This window comes from Pan troglodytes, chromosome 19 (genome assembly GCF_028858775.2).
Source record: "Pan troglodytes isolate AG18354 chromosome 19, NHGRI_mPanTro3-v2.0_pri, whole genome shotgun sequence".
Classification (NCBI taxonomy): Eukaryota; Metazoa; Chordata; class Mammalia; order Primates; family Hominidae; genus Pan; species Pan troglodytes.
This window is the reverse complement of record NC_072417.2, coordinates 36,942,771-36,967,691: the sequence shown is the minus strand read 5'-3', so window position 1 is coordinate 36,967,691 and position 24,921 is coordinate 36,942,771. Positions and strand designations below refer to the sequence as shown.

Here is a 24,921-nt window from a genome sequence, read left to right as displayed (position 1 = left end):
GAGACTGTGTCTCAAAAAAAACAAAAAACAAAACAAAACAAAAAATTAGCTGGGTGTGGTGGTGGGCACCTGTAATCTCAGCTACTCAGGAGGAGGAAAATCGCTTGAATCCGGGAAACAGAGGTTGCAGTGAGCCGAGATCACACCATTGCACTCCAGCCTGGGTAACAAAAGCAAAACTCTGTCTTACAAAAATAATAATAATAAAATAACAATGGATTGGTTGAGCGATCACCGTATGCCAGAAGTTGCTTTAAGCATTTTCCATGTATTAATCCATTTTACACCTCACAATATCGCTACCAAGTAGAAACGATTATCTCGATTTTGTAAAAGGTGAAACAGGAAAAAACCACTAGAGCAGAGCTGGCAGACCCTCAACCTTCTTTTCCTTCTGACTCCAAATGACAGACAGCATTCTTTCCATCTCTCACCTCCTCATGCCTCCTGTGGAAAAAATGAATGAACAGATGAGAAAAGTTGGAGCTGGAGAAAGACCGTGTTCCTCGTGTTCTGTGAGACCTGGGAAGGCTGCTAAAACCCAGGGAGCAGAGTTCTCCTCCCTCCATCCTTATCCACAGTCTGGGTCCCATCCAGACCCTCCTCTCCAAACCGAGGGTTTGCGACAAAGCAGGTGAGGGAGGCATTTCATTCCAGAGCAGAAGGGGGTTCCTCCCCCATCCCACTCCCGTTTCATTTTTAAGGGGAAAAGCAGCTCCCCATACGGTGAGGCAATGAGGCGGAGCAGCAGGTTCCCGGGGATCTCCGCAGCCCCGTTGCCATAACAACCGAACTCACTCGCAGCCTCTGATAGGGGAGTCAGCTGGGACCACAGCTTCGGCAGGAAACGGATGAGTGAGTAGGAAAGAAACTTCAAGATCAACCACTGGCCCTCACACCGAGCTGCGCACACCCCAAGGCCAAGTGAGGCTGGAAACCCTTGTCGTCCTTGGGAAATGGGGGAGGGCACTGGTACCCCTGGGACCTCCCTCCTGAATCTGGGCAGCTTTAAACATTTTTTTTCCAACTTTGGAAGACAGTTGTACAACCTCGAAGGAGAGGAGGTGTCACAATTCACAAAGCGTATGGATCACACATGGCTCTAGGGGACATTCTCTTTGCTCTGTTTAATTTTTATTGTATATTTTATTCTTTTATTTTGAGATAGGGTCTTGCTCTATTGCCCAGGCTGGAGTCCAGTGGCATGATCACACCTTACTGCAGCCTCAAATTACTGGACTGAGGTGATCCTCCTGCCTCAGCCATGCGAGTAGCTGGGACTACAGACATGCACCACCACACCTGGCTAATTTTTAAAATATATATGTTTTTGTAGAGATAGGGTCCTGCTACATTGCCCAGGCTGGTCTCAAACTCCTGGCTTCAAGTGATCCTACTGCTCTGGCCTCCCAAAGTGTTGGGATTATAGGCATGAGCCACTGCATCCAGCATCATTTCTTTTCATTATTATTATGATTATTATTTTGAGATGGAGTCTCGCTCTGTCACCCAGGCTGTAGTGGAGTGGTGTGACCTCGGCTCACTGCAACCTCCACCTCCCAGGTTCAAGTGATTCTCCTGCCTCAGCCTCCTGAGGAGGTGCGATTACAGGTACCCTCCACAATGCCTGGCTAATTTTTTTTTCTTTTTGAGACGGAGTCTTCCTCTGTCTCCCAGGCTGGAGTGCAATGGCGCGATCTCAGCTCACTGGAACCTCTGCTTCCTAGGTTCAAGCAATTCTTCTGCCTCAGCTTCCTGAGTAGCTGGGACTACAGGCAGGCGCCCACCACACCTGACTAATTTTTGTATTTTTAGTAGAGACGGGGTTTCACCATATTGTCTGGTCTCAAACTCCTGACCTTATAATCCGCCCACCTCGGCCTCCAAAGTGCTGGGATTACAGGCGTAAGCCACCGTCCCTGGCCTAACCTGGCTAATTTTTATATTTTTAGTAGAGATGGGGCTTCACCATGTTGGCAAGGCAAGTCTCAAACTCATGACCTCAAGTGATCTGCTCACCTTGGCCTCCCAAAGTGCTGGGATTACAGGCGTGAGCCACTGCACCCAGCCTAATTTTTTTTTTTTTTTTAATGAAGACAGGGTCTCACTACATTACCCAGGCTGGTCTCGAGCTCCTGGCCTCAAGCGATCCTCCCATCTCAGCCTCCTGAGTAGCTTGGATTACAGGCACAAGCCATCATGACTGGCTTCCTCTTTTTTTTTTTTTTTTTAATGAATATGGTAAAGTGCACAAATCATAAATTTCAGCGTGGTGAATTTCTACACATGTATACCCGTGTATCCACCATGCAGACCAGAAGAACATATTTATCCCTCCAGGAAATTCCCAAATGCTCTTTCTCAGTCAATATCCTCCAATTTGACATTTTCATCATAGATTAGTTTTGCCTACCCCTGAACTTTGTGTAAGTGGAAATACATGGTTTGGCATCTTGCTTTTATGCAACATTGTATCTGTGAGAATCTATTGTCATGTCTGTTTTCCTGTTCTTTTTCTTTGTTGTATAATATTCCATTGTGGAGATGTATCACAATGTATATCTTACTGCTGATAGATATTTGAGTTGTTTGCAGTGAATGGTTATTGTAGATAAAGCAGCTATGAACATCCTTGTACATGTCTTTTGATGAACATAAGTTTACCTCTTGTGGGGATGTGGACAGGGTCTCAGTAACTCAGGCTGGATCGCAGGAACCTGGCTCACTGTAGCCTCAACCTCCCAGGCTCAAGTGATCCTCCCACCTCAGCCTCCCGAATAGCTGGGACCACAGGTATACACTATCACACCCAGCTCATTTTTTTGTAATTTTTGTAGAGACAGGGTCTCGCTTTGTTGTCCAGGCTGCTCTTAACCCCTGGTTCAAACTATCCTCCTGCCTTGGCCTCCCAACATGCTGGGGTTACAGACATGAGCCACTGTGCCCAGCATCTTGGTTTATTGAATGCTGGCGACCTGCCAAGAACTTTACATCAGTTATATCCTTACATAGTCACAACATTATTTATTTAATTCACTCATTCAACACATATTTGAAAATCTAGTAGGTGCCAGGTATTGTGGGACACACCGAGAATAAGAGTCAAGGTTTATAAATTTTGGCCAGGCGCAGTGGCTCACACCTGTAATCCCAGCACTTTGGGAGGCCGAGACGAACAGATCACTTGAGGCCGAAACAAACGGATGATGGAGGCCAGGGCAGAAGCCAGGAGGCTGTGGCCAAGGCAACCTCAGTAAATCCAGGCAAGTGATGAAGGAGTTGGGAAGCACAAAAGTGGAAAGAAGTGGGTGAATTCATGTTCTCTCTCTCTTTTTTTTTTTAGAGACAGGGTCTTGCTCTGTTGCCCAGGCTGGAGTGCAGTGGTGCGACCTCCGCTCACTGCAACCTCCGCCTCCCAGTTCAAGGGATTCTCGTGCGTCAGCCTCCCAAGCAGCTGGGATGACAGGCATGCACCACCATACCGGCTAATTTTTGTACTTTTTTTTTTTTTAGTAGAGACAGGGTTTCACCATGTTGGCCAGGCTGGTCTTGAACTCCTGACCTCAAGTGACCCACCTGCCTTGGCCTCCCAAAGTGCTGGGATTACAGGTGTGAGCCACTGTGCCTGGCCCTTAACTTGACTTATTTTTTCAAAAAGTTTTTTTTTTAAATTTGAGACAGGGGTTTGGCTATGTCGCCCAGGCTGGTCTCCAACTCCTTGCCTCAAGTGATCCTCCCACCTCAGCCTCAGGTTCTTTGAACATAATTATTCCCAAATTACAAGCAGAGAGAACTGAATCTCAGAGAGGTTAACTTGCCTAAGGTCACACAGCTATGAAATGGAGAAAGGGTAAGAAAATCCGTCTGACCTTCCTTCAGTTATGCAAAAGATGTCATGTGGTGGGTGGTGTGACCTCAGAAAACCTAGAAGAGTGGGGGGTCCAGGCTGGTGGTGGGGTAAAAGACCCAAGTGAACACACCTGTCCTGCTGGGGTAACTACTCACCCCTAGGCCACAGGGCAAGCAAAGTGGCAAGCCGCAAATTGAATTGGGGGGCTGGAGGGGGATGTTTCATTGATGTCACAAATGAGCATGGACCCCATATCTGCAGCAGGGATGGTTCAGGGCCAGTCAAGGAGATGATCGGGGCCCACGGACCCTCAAACGCCTCAGGAAGCCAGGTTGGTCCCTGAGTGTGTGTGATGGGGTGTGGGTTTGTTGGGGGAACTGCCGCCGCCCGCCCCATTAGCAGCACCGTCATTATCCCAGATTTACGTATGTATAATTCTTCTTCCTCCCCCTCACCAAACCGCTCCAACATCTCCCCTGGCTGCAAACCCGCCTCCCCCAGAAACAGCCACGGAGCCGCCTGCCACCGGGCCATTAGCACGCAGGGAAGGGGGTGTGGAGGGAGGGGGCAGGCAGCAGGGAAGGGGAAAGGGGGAGCCAGGAGAGGACGAGGGAGGCAGGAGCTGTAAGGATGGGAGTGAGGCGGCAAGATGGAAGAGAAGAGGAGAAGGAAACAGGGCTTGGAGGAGATGGGGAACCTCTGAGGGTTCTGGGGGGAAGGGGGGACACGTGTCCCAGAGGACCTGGCCGCAGACAGCAGGCCCCAGGGGCAGCCGAGGGTCTCCTGCGCCCTTTCTGGCCAATGCCAGGGCTGAGAATAGGGGGGTGGGGGTCCCATCGGCCGGGACTCTGTGGCTGGGTCTCAGCCCAGAAGTTACTAGAGGGCCTCGCGCCGGAACCCCTCCCCCACTCTGGGAACCTCCGCCTGCGGGTTGGGGTGGGGGTCTCCAGGCTGGGCGCGGGGAGGCCGCCGGCTGCAGAGCTGGGAGCCCGGAGCGATGACTCCATCACCCTCCACTTTTCCCTCCTCGCCCCCGAACCTGGCCCCCTCCCTTCTTGCGCCCCTCGGGTTGGGGGCGCGGGAGAGCCCCCTCTATTACGAGGGAAATCAATGCCGCATTAATGCAAGGTTTCCAGGCAAGGAGAGGGGATCGCTTCATAAAAGATGCATTGTTCCCATTGCCTGCACGCGGCTCCCTCCCCAGCATCCTGCAAGATGGCGGCGGCCCCAGGGAGAGAGGGGGAGGGGCTGGGGGGAGCGCGGCCCCCTCTCTCTGGCTGGGGAAGGTGGGAAGAGAGGCCGGGATGAAGGAAGGAAAGGGAGAAAGGGAGAGAGGGAGAGAGGGAGAGAGGGAGAGAGGGAGGGAGGGAGGGAGGGAGGAGGGGGCTGGGAGGCTGAGAGAGCGTTGGGGAGGCGGGAGCCAGTCAGAGGGAGGAGGGTGGGCTGGGGAGGGGGAGAGAGGGGTTGGCTGGGAACTCGGAGGAGGGAAGAGAAACGCAGCCCAAGGAGGTGGCACGGGGGAGGCAGGAGAGCAGGCCGGGGGGTTGGGAGTGGGGGGCGCTGGGGCCTGGAGGGGGGCAGGCGGGGGTGGGGGCGAAAGGGGAGAAAAAGGCCGACTGGGCAGCGTGACCAGGAGAGCGGGGAAGACAGTACCCCCTCAACTGTCCCTAGGCTCCAAGCCCCCCTCCAGCGGGGCCCCTTGGTTCTCTCTCCTGGTCCCCTTGCACCCTCCCGCCGAGGAGATGCTCCAGGGAGCCCCCATTTTCTGGCATGGAGGCCGCTGCACCCCATTGGCTTGCCTCCCTACCCTCCTTCCTGCCTTGGCACCACGGCTGCCATGCTGAGAGGGATCAAGCCTCCTCCATCTGCCTCCCAAGTCAAGGCCTCCAGAGTTGACCCGAAAGAGCTCCTTAGGAAGAAACTGCCGTTTGGGCACACCTGCATCCGTCCTACCTGCTGGGGACGGTTCCAGAAACCAGACAGAGTTTCCAGAGAGGGAAACTGGGGCAGAGGACAGCCGAGAACTCAACACGGGGGGGCAGCGCCCCACCCGTGACCCCAGACCCACCTCAGCCCCCCTCCTCCCCGCCTTTTCTTCCATCCTCCGCTGGCAACCACGAAGAGAGTTTCAAGGCCCCCCACTTCCCAGCCTTCCTGCTTCGCCTAGGGGAGCTCCCAAACGCCTGAAAATATCTTTAAATTAGGAAAAAGAGCTAAGCCGCCAGAGTCCTTTGGTCTATTAAAGGAAGAGCAGAGGCCACTGGCGCCCCAACCCCATCCCCAGCCCGGTTTTGCATTTGAAGCCCTGACCGCGGATCTAGCCAGAACAATGACGGGGCCTGCCCAGCCGGCCCCAGCTGAATCCCTTTCAGTGGTCCTGGGCCCCCTGCCAGGTGTGCCAAAATGAAGACGGCTCCCCTCCTAGGCCCTTTTCATCCCCTCGGGGCTGCTGGGGTCTCAGAGGCGCTAATGAAGCGCCTCTTGCCGCCTTCCCTCTAGGAAGAGGGGGCCTGGGGGAGCGGGAGGCAGGGCCACATTGGGGGCAGGCGCCTGGAAATCTGCCTTCCAAGAACTGCCCCAGGAACATGTTTTTGTGCCTTGGTCAGCGGCAGCTCCCTCCCTCCCTGCTCCTCAGGGTCCTCCCACAGGTTCTGGTGACATCCACCTCCTCCAGGCAGCCCTCCCAGCCTGCTGGCATTGGCTCCCTACTGTGTTTCCTTTGGAGTTCGGCAGTGGGGGCAGGCTGCCTGGATTCAGATTGGAGCTCCATTGCTTTCTGGCTGTGGCTCAATTAGCCACCCTGAGCCTCAGTTTCCCCACCCGTCAAGAGAGGAGAATTATAAAAACCTATGTCATGAGACTGTTGTGAAGGAGTCGCTGTGTGAAGAACTGTGGAAGGTCACACGTGCAAAGTGGGTGCAATAATCCCTAGACTTTCGCCTCAGCCACAGGGGCCCCTCACTGCACCCCAGACACACCCAGTGTGTGCCCATTTCTGGGACTTCCCACTGGCTGTTCTCTTTATTTTATTTGTATTTGTATTTTTTCTTTTGAGGCGGAGCCTTGCTCTGTAGCCCAGGCTGGAGTGCAGTGGTGCAATCTCGGCTCACTGCAACCTCCACCTCCTGGGTTCAAGCAGCTTCCTGAGTAGCTGGGATTACCGGCGCATGCCACCACGCCCAGCTAATTTTTGTATTTTTAGTAGAGACGGGGTTTCACCATGTTGGCCAGGCTGGTCTAGAACTCCTGACCTCAGGTGATCCACCTGCCTCGGTCTCCCAAAGCGCTGGGACTACAGGCATGAGCCACCGCGCCGGCCTTTTTTTTTTTTTTTTTTTTTTTTTTTTTGAGACGGAGTCTAGCTCTGTCGCCCAGGCTGGAGTGCAGTGGCCTGATCTCGGCTGACCGCAAGCTCCGCCTCCCGGGTTCACGGCATTCTCCTGCCTCGGCCTTCTGAGTAGCTGAGACTACAGGCGCCCGCCACCATGCCCGGCTAATTTTTTGTATTTTTAGTAGAGACAGGGTTTCACTGTGTTAGCCAGGATGGTCTCAATATTCTGACCTCGTGATCTGCCCGCCTCGGCCTCCCAAAGTGCTGGGATTACAGGCGTCAGCCACCGCCCCCGGCCTTTTTTTTTTTTTTTTAAGATGGAGTCTCGCTCTGTCACACAGGCTAGAGCACAGTGGTGTGATCTCACTGCAACCTCCGCCTCTTGAGTTCAAGCGATTTCTCCCACCTCAGCCTCCCAAGTAGCTGGGACCACAGGCACATGCCACCACACCTGGCTAATTTTTGTATTTTTAGTACAGACAGGGTTTCACCATGTTGGCCAGGCTAGTCTCAAACTCCTGACCTCAGGTGATCCGCCTACCTCTGCCTCCCAAAGTGCTGGGATTACAGGTGTGAGCCACCTTGCCAAGCCCAGTGGTCCCTGTTATTTACCATCATCTGTCTTACAGCCAGCTGACATTGTATTACTTACCTGAACTCAGGATCTTAGGCTCTCGAATCCAAGAACCTGGGTTCAAATCCCGGCTTCACAGTTATTAGCTGTGTGACATTGGGCATGTTACTTAACTTCTCCAAGCCCCTTTCCTCATTTATAAAATGAGGATGGTAATAAAACCCACCTGGAGCCGGGTGCAGTGTCCGGAGTCTGTAATCGCAGCCACTCAGGAGCTCAAGGTAGGAGGGTCCCTTTAGGCCAAGAGTTTGAGACCAGCCTGGGCAACATAGCAAGACCCTGTCTCTACCAAAAAAAAAAAAAAAAAAGCCAGGCACAATGGCTTACACCTGTAGTCTCTAAAAAAAAAAAAAAATCCACAAGGCCAGGTGTGGTGGCTCACGCCTGTAATCCCAGCACTTTGGGAGGCTAAGGTGGGCAGATCACCTGAGGTCACAGGAGTTCGAGACCAGCCTGGAGGGGAGGTTGGAGTGCAGTGGCACAATCTCGGCTCACTGCAACTTCCACATCTGGAGTTCAAGCCATTCTCGACCCTCAGCCTCCCGATAGCTGGGATCACAGGCGCCTGCCACCACGACCTGCTAATTTTTGTATCGTTAGTAGAGATGGGGTTTCGCCATGTTGGCCAGGCTGGTCTCAAACTCCTGACCTCAAGTGATCCTCCCAAGGTGCTGGGATTATAGGCATGAGCCACTACGCCCAGCCCTACACTTTGGATTTAACTTTGATTCCTGCTCATATGCAGAGTTTCAAACTGCTTAAATGTCTGCAACATTTAGCTGCAAGGAAGAAAGCTTAACACAAAGTCCTCCAGGGAGCAAAAAACTGCATCACTACGCCCAGCTAATTTTTCTGTATTTTCAGTAGGGATGGGGATTCACTATGTTGGCCAAGCTGGTGTTGAACTCCTGACCTCAGGTGATCCGCCCCCCTCAGCTCCTAAAGTTCTGGGATTACAGGCCTGAGCCACCCACCCAGCAACAAGGCTAATTTGAGGGTCACTTGTTTGATGCCTTTTCTTGCCCATGCCATAGGTCAGAACTAGGACAAGCAGAGCAGGTCATATATAAGCTGTGTAAGTCTCTTGGCCGCTTTGTACCTTAGTTTCCCCATTTGAGAAAAACGAATGGATCTTAAGACACACTTTTCAGAGTTCATAATGGGCTTATACCCAGCTAACCAATAATTGTATGAGTTTTTATACAAAATAGTTGTTTACACGTATTCATCTTCTATTTCACTTACAAGTTGTGTAAAAACTGCATTCCGTGCCAGGCCTGAAATGTTCCAAGGCTCAGTTCTGTAATTAAATTGCAGCCCAGATTTCTACAAAAAAAGACATAAGCCAAAGGAAAAAAAAATTATTTCAGAACATTTATCATTTGCTGTGAGTCTAATTTACATAGGATGGAACATCACCTCAATCCTTTCTCTGTGCACTAAGGCAATCTCACTGTGGAAGATACTGGCTTATGGTTTATACTTTAATATTGCACATGTGGTGCATTAGCTACAAAACAGTGAACGCTCAGTAAATACCTGTGTTAAGTGATCTTCATTTCTCTAGAACAGGATTTCACAACTTCAGTACCATCGACATTTTGGACTATATAACTCTTTGCCGTGGGGGTTTGTCTTATACTCTGCAGGATGTTTAGCAGCATCTCTGGCCTCTGCCCACCAGACGCCAGGAGCACAACCACAGTTTTGTCAAGCAAAAGTGTCTCTGGACATTACCAAATGTCACCTGAGTACAAAAATCACACCAGTTGAGAACCACTGCTCTCTGATGATTCACTATGATCTGTGTAATAATTCTCACACTAATCTTTGCTAGAGACAAAAAGGACTTGCTATATAATTTTAGTACCTTTCTACTGGTCAAATTTTAATCATATTTCAAAATGAATAGCAAAGAGGTTTATAATCAAGTTTTATAAAAATTCCAAATGTAATAAAGTTATATTTGTGCGGGCCGGGCGCGGTGGCTCACGCCTGTAATCCCAGCACTTTGGGAGGCCGAGGCGGGCGGATCACGAGGTCAGGAGATCGAGACCATCCTGGCTAACACGGTGAAACCCCGTCTCTACTAAAAATACAAAAAATTAGCCGGGCATGGTAGCGGGCGCCTGTAGTCCCAGCTACTCGGGAGGCTGAGGCAGGAGAATGGCGTGAACCCAGGAGGTGGAGCTTGCAGTGAGCCGAGATCGCGCCACTGCACTCCAGCCTGGGCGACAGAGCGAGACTCCGTCTCAAAAAAAAAAAAAAAAAAAAAAAAAAAGTTATATTTGTAACTTACATATACTGCAAAAATGGTAGTGATTCAAATGTATGTCTTTCAATATATCGTATTTTATTGCCTTTCCAAATCTCTCCCAGGCAGAGTTAACACATCCCAAGTGCTCTTACACAGGGTTGAGTAGTTCCTGTGGATTTCAGTTGAGTGATACCTCCCCTGTCTCCCCTGCTATGCTAGACCCTATCTCTGAGGACAAGAAATGGGCCTGTTCATCAGCGCAGCTGAGAAAGACCACACCACCTTCTGTTCTCTTCTTTTCTTTTCTTTCTTTGAGACGGAGTTTTGCTCTTGTTTCCCAGGCCGGAGTGCAATGGTGCGATCTCAATTCACCACAACCTCCACCTCCTGGGTTCAAGCGATTCTCCTGCTTCAGCCTCCTGAGTAGCTGGGATTACAGGCATGTGCCACCACGCCCGGCTAATTTTGTATTTTTAGTAGAAACGGGGTTTCTCCATGTTGGTCAGGCTTGTCTGAAACTCCTGACCTCCGGTGATCTGCCCACCTGGGCCTCCCAAAGTGCTAGGATTATAGGTGTGCGCCACCGCGCCCGGCCTTGAAGACCAAACCACCTTCTGGATAAAGCCAAGGGATGTAAACCTGCCGGGGTCTCTGGGCACTTGGAAACGCCCATCTGTTTGGAAGTGAGAGGATTAACACATTGGATGCATAAACTGAATGTCAGTGAAGACCCCAGGGCTGGTATAGAAACTGTGTGGGTTCAAATCCCAGCCCTGGGGTCAGGCACAGTGGCTCATGCCTGTAATCCCAGGACTTTAAGAGACTGAAGCGGGCAAGTCACTTGGGGGGTCAGGAGTTCAAGACCAGCCTGGCTAACATGGTGAAACCCCGTTTCTACTAAAAATACAAAAATCATTTGGGAGGCCGAGGTGGGCAGATCACAAGGTCAGGAGATTGAGACCATCCTGGCCAACACGGTGAAACCCCCGTCTCTACTAAAATACAAAAAATTAGCCGGGTGTGGTGGCATGCGCCTGTAGTCCCAGCTACTTCGGAAGCTGAGGCAGGATAATTGCTTGAACCCAGGAGGTGGAGGTTGCAGTGAGCCAAGATCGCGCCACTGTACTCCAGCCTGGTGACAGAGTAAAACTCCATCTCAAAAAAAAAAAAAAAAAGCCGGCCGTGGTGGTTCACGCCTGTAATCTCAGCACTTTGGGAGGCCGAGGCGGGCAGATATACTGAGGTCGGGAGTTCGAGACCAGGCTAACCAACATGGAGAAACCCTGTCTCTACTAAAAATATAAAAAATTAGCTGGGCATGTTGGCACATGCCTGTAATCCCAGCTACTCAGGAGGCTGAGGCAGGAGAATCACATGAACCCGGAAGGCGGAGGTTGTGGTGAGCCAAGATCACGCCACTGCACTCCAGCCTGGGCAACAAGAGTGAAACTCCAATTCAAAACAAAAGAAAACGAAACAAAAAAAAAATTAGCCAGGCATGGTGGTGCACACCTGTAATCCCAGCTACTTGAGAGGCTGGGGCACGAGAATCACTTGAGCCCGGGAGGTGGAGGTTGCAGTAAGCTGAGATAGCACCACTACACTCCGGCCTGGATGACAGGGCAAGACTCCGTCTCAAAAAAAAAAAAAAACCCTACAAATCCCAGCCCTGCCTGGCATTGACTGAGTCACCTTAGGTAAGTGGTTTTGCTGGTCTGTACCTCTGTTTCTCTGGCTATAACATAGGTACAATGACGGTAGGGTCATTTCAAGGATTAAATGAGAAAAATGCCTGTTGGATACTCAGAGGTCAGGTGAATACTGTAAGTGCTTAATGAGTGTTGGTCCCATGCATGAATGGAAGCACTGGGTGAGCACGTGCTTGAGGAAGAAGTGCAGGAGGCCGGATGCAGTGGCTCACGCCTGTAATCCCAGCACTTTGGGAGATGGAGGTGGGAGGATCGCTTGAGGCTAGGGGTTCGAGACCACATCTTTACAAAAAATTTAAAATTAGGCCAGGCACAGTTGCTGACGCCTGTAATCCCAGCACTTTGGGAAGCCAAGGCAGCAGATCACTTGAGGCCAGGAGTTCGAGACCAGCCTGGCCAACATGGCAAAACCCCATCTCTACTAAAAATACAAAAATTAGCCACGAGGGGTGGTGCACACCTGTAATCCCAGCTACTTGGGAGGCTAAGCAGGAGAATCACTTGAACCTGGGAGAGGGAGGTAACAGTGAGCCAAGATCACACCACTGTACTCCAGCCTGGGCGACAGAGTGAGTGAGACTCCATTAAAAAAAAAAAAAAAAAATTAGCTGAGCACAGTGGTATGCACTTGTAGTTCCAGCTGCTGTGGAGGCTAAGGCAGGAGACTCATTTAAGCCCAGGAGATTGAGGGTGCAGTAAGCTATGATTGCATCACTTCACTCCCTTCTGGGCAACAAAGTGACACACTGTCTCTAAAATAAAGAATTAAAAAGCCTACCTTGGCTGAGGAGATCCACCTGGATAGAGCTTGATAGGGAGGAGAGATCTTTGCTTCAATTCAGATGACAGACAAGAATGACTTGCCCCAGCCTGGTGGCAGTGCAGGTGAGGAAGTCTCTATGGGCTCAGGGTGGGTTTTGGAGTTGGAGTGGACAGGGCTGGCTAATGGATTGGATGTGAGGGATGACAGAAAGAGGGGAGTCTACAGTGATGGGGTAGAGATGGGTTACTATCCGGGTGCAGTCGCTCACACCTGTAATCTCAGCACTTTGGGAGGCCGAGGCGGCCGGATCATGAGGTCAGGAGTTCAAGACCAGCCTGACCAACATGGTTAAACCCCGTCTCTACTAAAAATACAAAAATGAGCCGGGCATGGTGGTGCGCACCTGTAATCCCACCTACTCAGGAGGCTGAGGCAGGATAATTGCTTGAACCTGGGAGGCAGAAGTTGCAATGAGCCGAGATCGCGCATGATGGTTCATCCCTATAATCCTAGCACTTTGGGGGGCCAAGGGAGGTGGATCGCTTGAGCTCAATAGTTGTAGACAGGCCTGGGCAACATGGTGAAACCTGATCTCTACAAAAAATACTAAAATTAGATGAGCATGGTGGCATGTGCCTGTAGTCCCAGCTACTTGGGAGGCTGAGGTGGGAGGAACACCCGACCCCAGGAGGTTGAGGCTGCAGTGAGTCATGATCATGCCACTGCACTCCAGCCTGGATGACAAAGTGAGTCCCTGTCTCCAAAAAAAGAAAAAAAAAGAACAGAGAGTGAATGGTGGTTACCAGGGGCTAGAGTGGAGGGACTGGGGAGATGTTGGTCAAAGGCTATACACTTTCAGTTAGACAGGAGGAATACAGTCAAGAGATGTCTTCTACAGTATGGTGACTATAGCTAATAACAATGTATTGTATACTTGAAAATCACTGAAAAAGATTTTAAGTGTTCTTGTCCCACACAAAAATAGGCATGTGAGGTAATATATATGTTAATTCACTCCATTTAGCCATTCTGAAATGTATATGAACTTCAAAACATCATGTCATACACCATAAATATGTACAATTTTAATTTGTCAATTAAATAAATTTTAGGCCAGTGCAGTGACTCACCTCTATAATCCCAGCACTTTGGGAGGCTGAAGTAGGCGGATCACTTGAGGCCAGAAGTTTGAGACCAGCCTGGCCAACATGGTGAAACCCCATCTCTATTAAAAATACAAAATCTAGCTGGGCATGGTGGCATGGGCCTGTAGTTCCAGCTACTCAGGAGGCTGAATAAGAGAATCACTTGAACTCAGGAGGCAGAGGCTGTAGTGAGCCGAGATTGCACCACTGCACTCCAACCTAGGTGACAGAGTGAGACTCCATCTCAAAACAAAACTAAACTAAACAAAAAATTAGCCAGATGTGGTGGCATGCACCTATAGTCCCAGCTACTTGGGAAACTGAGGTAGAAGGATCACTTGAGCCCAGGAGTTCGATACTGCAGGGAGCTATTGATTGCACCACTGCACTCCAGCCTGGGCAGCAGAGTGAGACCCTATCTCTATTTTTTAATTAATTAATTAATTTATTTATTTATTAATTAACTAACAACAACAAAAAGCAAATGGGCATGGATGCATTTCAATTAAAAAGAAATAGTTGGTGGCTGAGGCCGTGATCTCATCTGAAAGCTCGACTGGGGAGGATCCACTTTTAAGCTCATGAGTTGTTGGCAGGATCAGTTGCCCACTGGCTGTTGGTCAGAGGCCTCTTCTGGTTCCTGGCCTTGTGACCCTCTCCAATGGGCAGCTCACAGCCTGGCAGGTGGCTTCCCTCAGAGTGAGCAGAAGAGAGGGCAAGAAAGGGAGTGCATCCAGCTGGGCACAATGGTTCACACCTGTAATCCCAGCACTTTGGGAGGCTGAGGTGGGTGGGTGAGGTCTGGAGTCCAAAACCAGCCTGACCAACATGGTGAAACCCCATCTTTACTAAAAATAAAAAATTAGCTGGGCATAGTGGCCCATGCCTGTAATCCCAGCTACTTGGGAGGCTGAGGCAGGAGAATCACTTGAACCGGGAGGTGGAGGTTGCAGTGAGCAGAGATTGCACAATTGCACTCCAGCCTGGATGACAGAGCAAGACTCTATCTCCAAAAAAAAAAAAGGGAGTTCACCCAAGATGAAAGGCATGGTCTTTTTTGTGACCTAATTTTAGAAGTGACATTGCATCGATTTTGCCACATTCTATGGGCAGGAAGCAAGTCATAGAGTCTAACCACACTAAAGGGTAGGGCATTAATGCAAGGGCTGGAACATTGAGGGCCATCTTAGAGGCTGTCCCCACACCATGCACGTCAATCCAGTGGCTTCATACCACCCGTACCTGTGACTCTTTGCCTGACTGCTTTGCTCTGGTGCATGCAGGCAGCCAGAAGTTCTGGAGAATTCATTTTCCCTGCTAGCATACCTCAACTAATAAAGGCTGGGAGTTGGAGGATAAATACCCCAGCTCCCTCACCCTTTGCATAAGATAACTCTTGGGGTTTGTCCAAGATGAGTTAAGACCTAGATATCGCAGGATAACCTGCTCATTTCCACATGACATACTGGCTGCCCTCCCTTCTGCATCTCACCTCCTCCATCCCCTGCCAGCACTCCCTGCAATCACCTTCCAGGTAAACCACTTTTACTCAAATCAGAGTGTCTCGGGTACACTTCTGAAGCACCCAACTGTATTAGTTTTCTAGCGCTGCTGCAATAAATTACCACAAACTTGGTGGCTTGAAGCAACATAAGTTTGTTATTCTCTTACAGTCCTACAGGCTCAAAGTCCAAAGTCAAGGTGTTGGCAGGGCTGGGCTCCCTTTGAAGGCTCTAGGGAAGAATCTTACCTTGCCTCTCTCCTAGATTCTGGTGGCTCGTTGTAATCCTTGGTGTTCCCCACCTCAAAGCTGCATCATTCCAATCATTCCATGGAGAGGCTTCCATGGTCTCTGTGTGTCTCTGTGGTCCTCTCCTCTTCTTAGATGGACACTTGTCACTGGATTTAGGGCTCATTCTAGTCCAGTAAGACTTCATCTTTTTTTTTTTTTTTTTTTTTAAGAGACAGGGTCTTACTCTGTCACTCAGGCTGGAGTGCAGTGGCACAATCATGGCTCACTGCAGCCTCCAATTTTTGGGCTCAAGCAATCCTCCCATCTTGGCCTCCTAAGTAGCTGGGACTACAAGTGTGTGCCACATGCCTGGCTAATTTTTAAAAATTTTTGGCTGGGTGTGGTGGCTCACAACTGTAATCTCAGCATTTTGGGAGGCTGAGGAGAGTGGATCATTTGAGCTGAGGAGTTAGAGACCAGCTTGGCCAACATGGTGAAACTTCATCTCTACTAAAAATACAAAATTAGCTGGGTGTGGTGGTGCATGCCTATAATCCCAGGTACTTGGGAGGCTGAGGCAAGAGAATCACTTGAACCCAAGAGGTGGAGGTTGCAGTGAGGAGAGCTCATGCCACTGCACTCTAGCCTGGGCTGCAGAGTGAGACTCTGTCTCAAAAAACAAAACAAAACAAAAAGCCCAGGTGTGGTGGCTCACACCTGTAATCCCAGCACTTTGGGAGGTTGAGGCGGGTGGATCACGAGGTCAGGAGATTGAGACCATCCTGGTTAACATGGTGAAACCCCATCTCTACTAAAAATAAAAATTTAAAAAAAAAACAAAAACATTAGCCGGGTGTGGTGGCGGGCGCCTGTAGTCCCAGCTACTCGGGAGGCTGAGGCAGGAGAATGGTGTGAACCTGGAAGGTGGAGCTTGCAGTGAGCCGAGATTGCACCACTGGACTCCAGCCTGGGCGAGAGAGCGAGACTCCGTCTCAAAAAAAAATTTTTTTTTCTTTTTGTAGAGACAAGGTTTCATCATGTTGCCCAGGCTGGTGTCCAACCCCTGGCCTCAAGTGATCCTCCCACCTCAGACTCTTGCATAGCTGGGAATACAGGTTCAAGCCACAGTGCTGGGCTAGTAAGATCTTATTTTAACTTAACTAATGACATCTGCAAAGATGCTATTTCCAAATATGGTCACATTCTGAGGCTCCAGGTAAACATGAATTTTGTCAGGGGAGGAAGACACTATTCCATCTCCTGCACCAATAGAGGACGATGATGTGTCATTAACTGAGTTGGGGAGGACAGAGGAGGGGGGAGGACAGAGGAGGGGGGAGGACAGAGGAGAGGGGAGGACAGAGGAGGGGGGAGGACAGATGGGGGAGGACAGAGGGGGGAGGACAGAGGAGGGGGGAGGACAGAGGAGGCGGGAGGACAGAGGAGGGGGGTGGACAGAGGAGGGGGGAGGACGGGGGGAGGACAGAGGAGGGGGGAGGATGGAGGAGGGGGGAGGACAGAGGAGCAGGAAGGACAGAGGGGGGGAGGACAGAGGAGGGGGGAGGACAGAGGGGGGAGGACAGAGGAGCGGGGAGGACAGAGGAGGGGGGAAGACAGAGGAGGGGGTGGACAGAGGAGTGGGGAGGACGGAGGGGGAGGACAGAGGAGGAAACAGGTCTGGAGTGTGATGAAGAGTCTGCTTCCGGTGTGATACTTGGGTGTACCCACTGGGTTTCCAGCGGAGACATCTGGGGGGCAGGTGAAGGTCAGCAGAGAGGTGAGAGGTGGGGACACCACTGGGAGCTGTCGGGTGTAGGTGGCATTTATTTATTTATTTATTTATTTTTGAGATGGAGTTTCACTCTTGTTGCCCAGGCTGGAGTGCAGTGGCGCGATCTCAGCTCACTGCAACCTCCACCTTCCGGTTTCAAGTGATTCTCCTGCCTCAGCCTCCTGAATAGCTGGGATTACAGGTGCCTGCCACTATGCCCGGCTAATTTTTGTGTTTTTAGTAGAGATGGGGTTTCACCATGTTGGCCAGGCTGGTCTCAAACTACTAACCTCGGCCTCCCAAAGTGCTGGGATTACAGTGAGCCACCACACTCAGCCCAGCATTTATTTTATTTTTTATTTATTTATTTATTTTTTCTTTTTAGACAGAGTCTCGCTCTGTTGCCCAGGCGGGAGGGCAGTGGTGCAATCTCGCCTCACTGCAAGCTTTGCCTTCCGGGTTCACGCCATTCTCCTGCCTCAGCCTCCCGAGTAGCTGGGACTACAGGTGCCCGCCACCATGCCCGGCAAATTTTTTGTATTTGTAGTAGAGACGGGGTTTCGCCATCTTGGCCAGGCTGGTCTCGAACTCCTGACCTCGTGATCTGCCCACCTCGACCTTCCAAAGTTCTGGGATTACAGGCGTGAGCCACTGTGCCCAGCCTATTTCATTTTATTTTAATCATTTTTTTTCTTGAGACAGAATCTCGCTCTGTCACCCAGGCTGGCGAGCAATGGTGCGATCTCGGCTCTTGGCTTTCTCTTCAAGGCTAAGATTGGGAGATGAAGAGGAATCACAGAAGAGACTAAGAAGTGGTGGCCTTGGAGGTGGGAGGGGAAGCTGGGAGTGCACAGTCCTAGAGGCTGAGAAACGACCATCAGGTTGGGCAGGATGGAGCCCTTCTAGTGGCTGAGTGGGAACAAAATACTGAAAGGAGAGGATCAGAGAGAGGACGAGAGAAGAGCAGCCGGACCCAGCGATAACTCTTGGGATGTTTTGCTAGGAAAGGGAGTGTATTCTAGTCCTCTCTTTGCATCCTGTAGGATTGGTTCCAGGACGTCCCTGGATACCAAAATCCACAGATGCTCAAGTTTCTTTTATAAAACAGCATAGTATTTGCATATCACCTATGCACCTCCTGCTGTATATATACATACATATGTATATATGCTGTATATATGTATGTATATATACACATATATGTATATGTATACATATGTGTGACTAGAGTGCAGTGGCGCGATCTTGGCTCACTGCAACCTCCATCTCCCGGCTTCCAGTGATTCTCAAGCCTCAGCCTCCCGAGTAGCGAAGATTACAGGCACGTGCCACCATGACTGGCTAATTTTTTTGTATTTTTAGTAGAGACGGGGTTTCACCATGTTAGCCAAGCTAGTCTTGAGCTCCTGGCCACAAGTGATCCGCCTGCCTCATTTTTATTTTTTAATTTTTATCATTTTCTGAATCTGGGCTGCAGAGAATGTATTTTTTTTTTTTTACTGTTGTGATATTTTTAACCATAAAGATAATTGTTAAAATAATAAAATAATTAAACATAGGCTGGGCGCGGTGGCTCACGCCTGTAATCTCAACAGTTTGGGAGGCCGAGGCAGTGGATCACGAGGTCAGGAGATCAAGACCATTCTGGCTAACATGGTGAAACCCCGTCTCTACTAAAAATACAAAAAATTGGCCAGGCATGGTGGCTTACGCCTGTAATCCCAGCACTTTGGGAGGCTGAGGCAGGCAGATCACGAGGTCAGGAGATCGAGACCATCCTGGCTAACACAGTGAAACCCTATCTGTACTAAAAATACAAATAAATAAATAAATAAATAGCCGGGCGTGGTGGCACATCCCTGTAGTCCCAGCTACTCGGGAGGCTGAGGCAGGAGAATCACTTGAACCCAGGAGGCGGAGGTTGCAGTGAGCTGAGATTGTGCCATTGCACTCCAGCCTGGGTGACAGAGCGAGACTCCTTCTAAAAAAAAAATAGACAAAAAATAATAATAATAATACAAAAAATTAGCCAGGCGTGGTGGCGGGTGCCTGTAGTCCCAGCTACTCAGGAGGCTGATGCAGGAAAATGGCGTGAACCTGGGAGGCGGAGCTTACAGTGAGCCAAGATCGCACCACTGCACTCCAGTCTGGGCGACAGAGCGAGACTCTGTCTCAAAAATAAATAAATAATAATAATAATTTAAAATAATAAAAATAATAAATAGATAAAATATGGTTTTGTTTGTTTGTTTGTTTGTTTGGATAGAGTCTTGCTTTATCACCCAGGCTGGATTGCAGTGGTGCAGTCATCACTCAGTGCAACCTCAACCTCCCAGGCTGAAGCAATTCTCCTGCCTTGGCCTCTCGAGTAGCTGGGACCACAGGTGTGCGCCACCCACTGGACTTATTTTGTTAATGTTTTTTGTAGAGATAGGGGTCTTGCTACTTTGCCCAGGCTGCTCTCCAACTCCTGGGCTCCAACAACCCTCCCACCTCAGCCTCCCAAATTGTTGGGACTATAGGCATGAGCCAGCATGGCTAGCAAGGGTTTGTTGTTGTTGTTTTTTGTTGTTCTTTTTGTTTTTTTGAGACAGGATCTCACTCTGTTGCCCAGGCTGGAGTGCAATGGCATGATCTTGGCTCACTGCAACCTCCACCTCCCAGGTTCAAGCGACTCTCCTGCCTCAGCATCCTAAGTAGCTGGGACTACAGGTGTCTGCCACCACGCCCAGCTAATTTTTTTCTATTTTTAGTAGAGACAGGGTTTCACCATGTTGGCCAGGCTGGTCTCGAACTCCTGACCTCATGTGATCTGCCTGCCTCACCCTCCCAAAGTGCTAGGATTAGGGTTTTTTTTTCCCCTAATGTTTTCCATTCGCAGTTTGTTGAATCCTGGATAAGGAACCCGTGGATATGGAGGGCCAACTATAATATTTCCTGTGACTGTTGTAACCAATGCCCACAAACTGGGTGGCTTCAGGACAGCAGAAAACAAAACAATACAACTATTATATATCAATAAAATATAATTTCAAAACAAAAACCAAAAAACAGACATTTATTTTCTTACAGTTCTGGATCCCTTAAGTCCCAAATCAGTATCATTAGCCCCAAGTCAAGGTGGCCCTCTGGAGGCTCTAGGGGAGGATCCTTTCTGCCTCTTCAAGCCTCTGGTGGCTCCCGACATTCCTTGGCTTGTGGCTGCATCACTCCAGTTTCTGCCACCATTGTCACATGGACTTTTTCCCTGTGTCTCTGTGTCTGGTTCCCTGTTTTTCTTTTTCTTTTCCTTTTTTTTAAAATTTTTTTGAGACAGAATCTTGCTCTGTCACCCAGCCTAGACTGAAGCAGTGCAATCATGGCTCATTGCAGCCTCGACCTCCTAGGCTCAAGTGATCCTCCCACCTCAGCCTCCTGAGTAGCTGGGACTACAGGCACACACCACCAAGCCCCACTAATTTTTAAAAACTTTTTTCTAAAGACAGGGGTCTCACTATGTTGCTCAGGCTGATCTCAAACTCCTGGGCTCAAGTAATCCTCCCAACTCAGCCTCCCAAGGCTCTGGGATTACAGGTGTGAGTCATGGTGGCCTCTCTATTCTTTTCTGATGACATTTTTTCTTTCTTTCTTTTTTTTTCCCCTCTGGCTCTGTCACCCACGCTGGAATGCAGTGGCATGATCTTGGCTCACTGCAGCCTCTGCCTCCCCAACTCAAGTGATCTGATCTTCCCACCTCAGTCTTTCAGGTAGTTGGGACTATGGACGCCCGCCACCACACCTGGCTAATTTTTGTATTTTTAGTAGAGACAGGGTTTCACCACGTTGGTCAGGCTGGTCTTGAACTCCTGACCTCCGGTGATCCACCTGCCTCAGCCTCCCAAAGTGCTGGGATTATAGGCGTGAGCCACTGCACCCGGCCAGGACACTTGTTAATAGATTTAGAGCCCATTCTAATTCAGGATGATCTCATGTCAGGATTCTTCACATAAATACAACTTCAAAGACCTTTTGTCCAAATAAGATCACACTTACAGGCTCTGGGGGTTAGGATATGAACGTACATTTTTGGAGGACTGTCATTCAACCAACTATAGGGAGGAAAGGGATGGGGCTGGGGTGGGGAGGTGACTTGGTGAGCCAAGTGCTTTGGTGTGAATGTTTGTGTCCCCCCAAATTTATATGTTGAAATCTTTTTTTTCTTTTTTCTTTTTTTAAGATGGAGTCTCATCACCCTGTTGCCCAGGCTGGAGTGCAGTGGTGCAATCTCGGCTCACTGCAACCTCCACCTCCTGAGTTCCAGTGATTCTCCAGCCTCAGCCTCCGGAGTAGCTGGGATTACAGGCGCCTACCACCATGCCTAGCTGATTTTTGCATTTTTAGTAGGGATGGGGTTTTTGGCATGTTGCCCAGGCTGGTCTTAAACTCCTGAGCTCAAAGCAATCTGCTCACTTTGGCCTCCTAAAGTGCTGGGATTACAGGTGTGCACCACCATGCCTGGCCAATATGTGTTGAAATCTTAACCCCCGAGGTCGTGGTGTTAAGAATTGGGGCCTATGGGAGGTGAGGAGGGTGGAGACCTCATGAATGGGACCTGTGCCTTTACACAAGAGGCTGGAGAGAGACCTCATGCCCCGTGAGATTAGAGGGCGAGAACGCTAACATCTTTGTCTATAAAGAGAGCCTGGCTGGGCGTGGTGGCTCATGCCCGTAATCCCAGCACTTTGGGAGGCCAAGGCAGGCAGATTACCTGAGGCCAGGAGTTTGAGACCAGCCAGTTCACCCATAGTGAAACCCTGTCTCTACTAAAAATACAAAAATTAACTGGTATGGTGGTGCATGCCTTTAATCCCATCTACTAGGGAGGTTGAGGCGGGAGAATCACTTGAACCCTGGAGGCAGAGGCTGCAGTGAGCCGAGATCACGCCACTGCAATCCAGCCTGGGCAACAGAGTGAGACCCTGTCTCAAAAAAAAAAGAAAAAAAAAGTCTCAATGCCGGAGGAATGGAAGACTCTGCTCAGGAACAAAAGTCCTCAAGTTTCTGGCCACTCCCCACGCCATTCCCCAGGACCCCAGCATCCCCTGCCCCCACTATCCTTGGCTCCATGACTGTTCTCCCAGGTCAGAGCCCGCATCACACTCTTTCAACCTCCAGAAGTTTGACAAGGAAGTCTCTCTACCTGATTGGCCTTCCCTCCCACAACTCCCTCTGTCTGCCTATCCTTAAAGTAGCAGCCAGGGTGAACCTTCTGAAGGGGGCTTGGGTTATGCCAAGATCTCTTCTTCCCTCCCCTCCCCTCCCCTCCCCTCCTCTTCCCTCCCCTCCCCTCCCCTCCCCTTTCCTTCCCTTCTCTTCTGACAGAGTCTCACTCTGTCCCTCAGGCTGAAATGCAGTGGCACAATCTTGGCTCACTCCAACCCCCGCCTCCCAGGTTCAAGGAATTCTCCTGCCTCCTCCTGAGTAGCTGGCATTACAGGCATGAGCCACCACACCCGGCTAATTTTTGTATTTTTGGTAGAGCCGGGGTTTCACCATGTTGGCCAGGTTGGTCTCGAACTCCTGGCCTCAAGTGATCCACCCACTTCGGCCACCCAAAGTGCTGGGATTACAGGCATGAAACACCATGCCCAGCCTTCTTTTCTTTTTGAGATGGGACCTTTTTCGGTGGCCCAGGCTGGAGTACAATGGCATGATCATAGCTCACTGCAGCCTCAAATTCTTAGGTCCAAGTGATCCTCTTGCCTCAGCCTCCCAAGTAGCTGGGACTAGAAGGCATGTGCCACCACGCCCAGCTAATTTTTAAAAATTTTTTTAGAGTTGGTGGTCTTGCTATGTTGTCCGGGCTGGTCCCAAACTCCTGGCCTCAAGCGATCCTCCTACCTCAGCCTCCCAAAGTGCTGGGATTATAGCTGTGAGCCACCATGCTCAGCCTAGCCCTGCCAAGATCCGTTTTCCATTCCCATGGCACTCAACACTCTCCTCAGAGCAGTTTCCACAATTGTAATTACCTAGTTTGGCAGAGTGATGTCTTAATGTTGCTCTCTCTGCTTCTGGAATGTGAGCCCCCAGAGAGGTCAGGGCCTGGGAGATTTATTCATTTACATATCCCACGCACCTAGTCAGGCATAGCACACAGTAAGTACTTAATATATGTGCCCAGGAGGTTTTCAAATGAATCCCTTTCGGCCAGGCACGGCGGCTCACGCCTGTAATCCCAGCACTTTGGGAGGCCAAGGTGGGTAGATCACTTGAGGTCAGGAGTTCACGATCAGCCCGGCCAATATGGCGAAACTCTGTCTCTACTAAAAATACAAAATTTAGCCGGGCATGCTGGCGGGCGCCTGTAATCCCAGCTACTCAGGAGGTTGAGGCAGGAGAATCGCTTGAACCAGGGATGTGGAGATTGCAGTGAGCCGGGATTGCACCACTGCACTCCAGCCTGGGCAATAGAGCAAGACTCAGTCTCAAAAAAAAAAAAAAAAAAAAAAGGAATCCCTTTTGTCCAGGCAAGCGGGATGCACTGGTTCTCTGACCAGCAATTCCCCAATTCCCCAACTGGACGGGTCACTTGGTGTCCCAGTGGAATATTCGGGAATCTTCTCTGAGGCAACGGGACACACACACACACACACACACACACACAAGCACAATCACACACAGACACACACAAAATGAACCCCCCCTCCTCAATTTCTTTACCAACTATTTTTCCCACCAGGCAGAAAATGAACCATTATTAAAACAACACGGCAACCGGCCGGGAAAACCCATTTACAGCGATTTATATCGCGTCGCCGCGGCTGCCGAAAGGAAATGGGAGGAGAAGCTCGAGGTTTAAGCGCTGGGTGAAAAATCACATTCCATCAGAGGAAGAACAGATGGGTGTTTTTTTCCTCCCCTTTCTCCCCCTTGCTTGGGCTCGGAGTCAGGAATCTATGTCAGCCGTGGGTTTGTTCTTGGTGTGATAGGGTGATTCTGGGGAGACAGAGGCCCAGCCAGGCTGCTGGGTCCCAGGGAGCAAGGGGTGGCTTGTGAGCCACTGAGGACCCCCGCTCCGCATCCTCCATCCTCCTCCCCACCCGCTCTGTCTCCTGGGCCTGTAGGCTGCCGATCTGAGCCCCATCCCCCATCCTGCTATTTTAATTTTTACATTTTCTCATCACCCCCTGGAATTACCGTCTCTCCTTATTGCCTTCCTCCTTCACAGTCTTTTTCCTTGAAGGCAGGGCCATGTCTGTCCTGTTCGTCGTTGCATCCTTAGTGCATTGAACACATAGCAGTGGCTCCCATATCTGCAGACAACCACTAACCCTCTGCCACGCTCCCACCATCACGCCTGCCATCCTATCCTAACCTTACTAAGGACAACTTCCCCCACTCCCCGGCGGGCTGTGAGCGCGCTGGAAGACGGGGGCTGTTTAGTTTGTTTCCTTCATGGATGGATCTACTGTCCCTCCACCCCCAAAGAAAGCCTGATTCACAGCTTTCTGGGTGTTGGGATTGGGGGATGGGGACAGAAGGCATGACTGAGTCATTCGGCTGTTTAAAAGCTATCACTGACTTCTTCAAAATTGAAAAATGTTATCGTGGCTCCAACCTAGACCCAAAACACCTGTTCAGTTTAAACCACCCCCCGCCCCCGCCCCGCGCCTGCCCCCACAAACATGCTGGCACCCGCCTAGGCACCACCTAGTCAAACCCCCTGGCCCATGTGGTCCCCAACTCACCC

General features: G+C 50.2%; 1 long non-coding RNA gene across 2 annotated transcripts; it reads right to left on the bottom strand.

The window, feature by feature from the left end:
• On the bottom strand, window positions 1–24,681 carry LOC112206045 (uncharacterized). 2 transcript variants are annotated; one of them, XR_002940194.3, is made up of 3 exons: window positions 24,369–24,681; window positions 9,061–9,141; window positions 1–447 (listed from the first exon to the last, which is right to left on the bottom strand). It is a non-coding gene; the product is annotated as an uncharacterized LOC112206045 (long non-coding RNA). The 2 variants fall into 2 exon arrangements; XR_010152915.1 differs by lacking the exon at window positions 24,369–24,681 and having other exon boundaries at window positions 9,061–9,728.
• Between the last annotated feature and the right edge of the window lie 240 nt (window positions 24,682–24,921).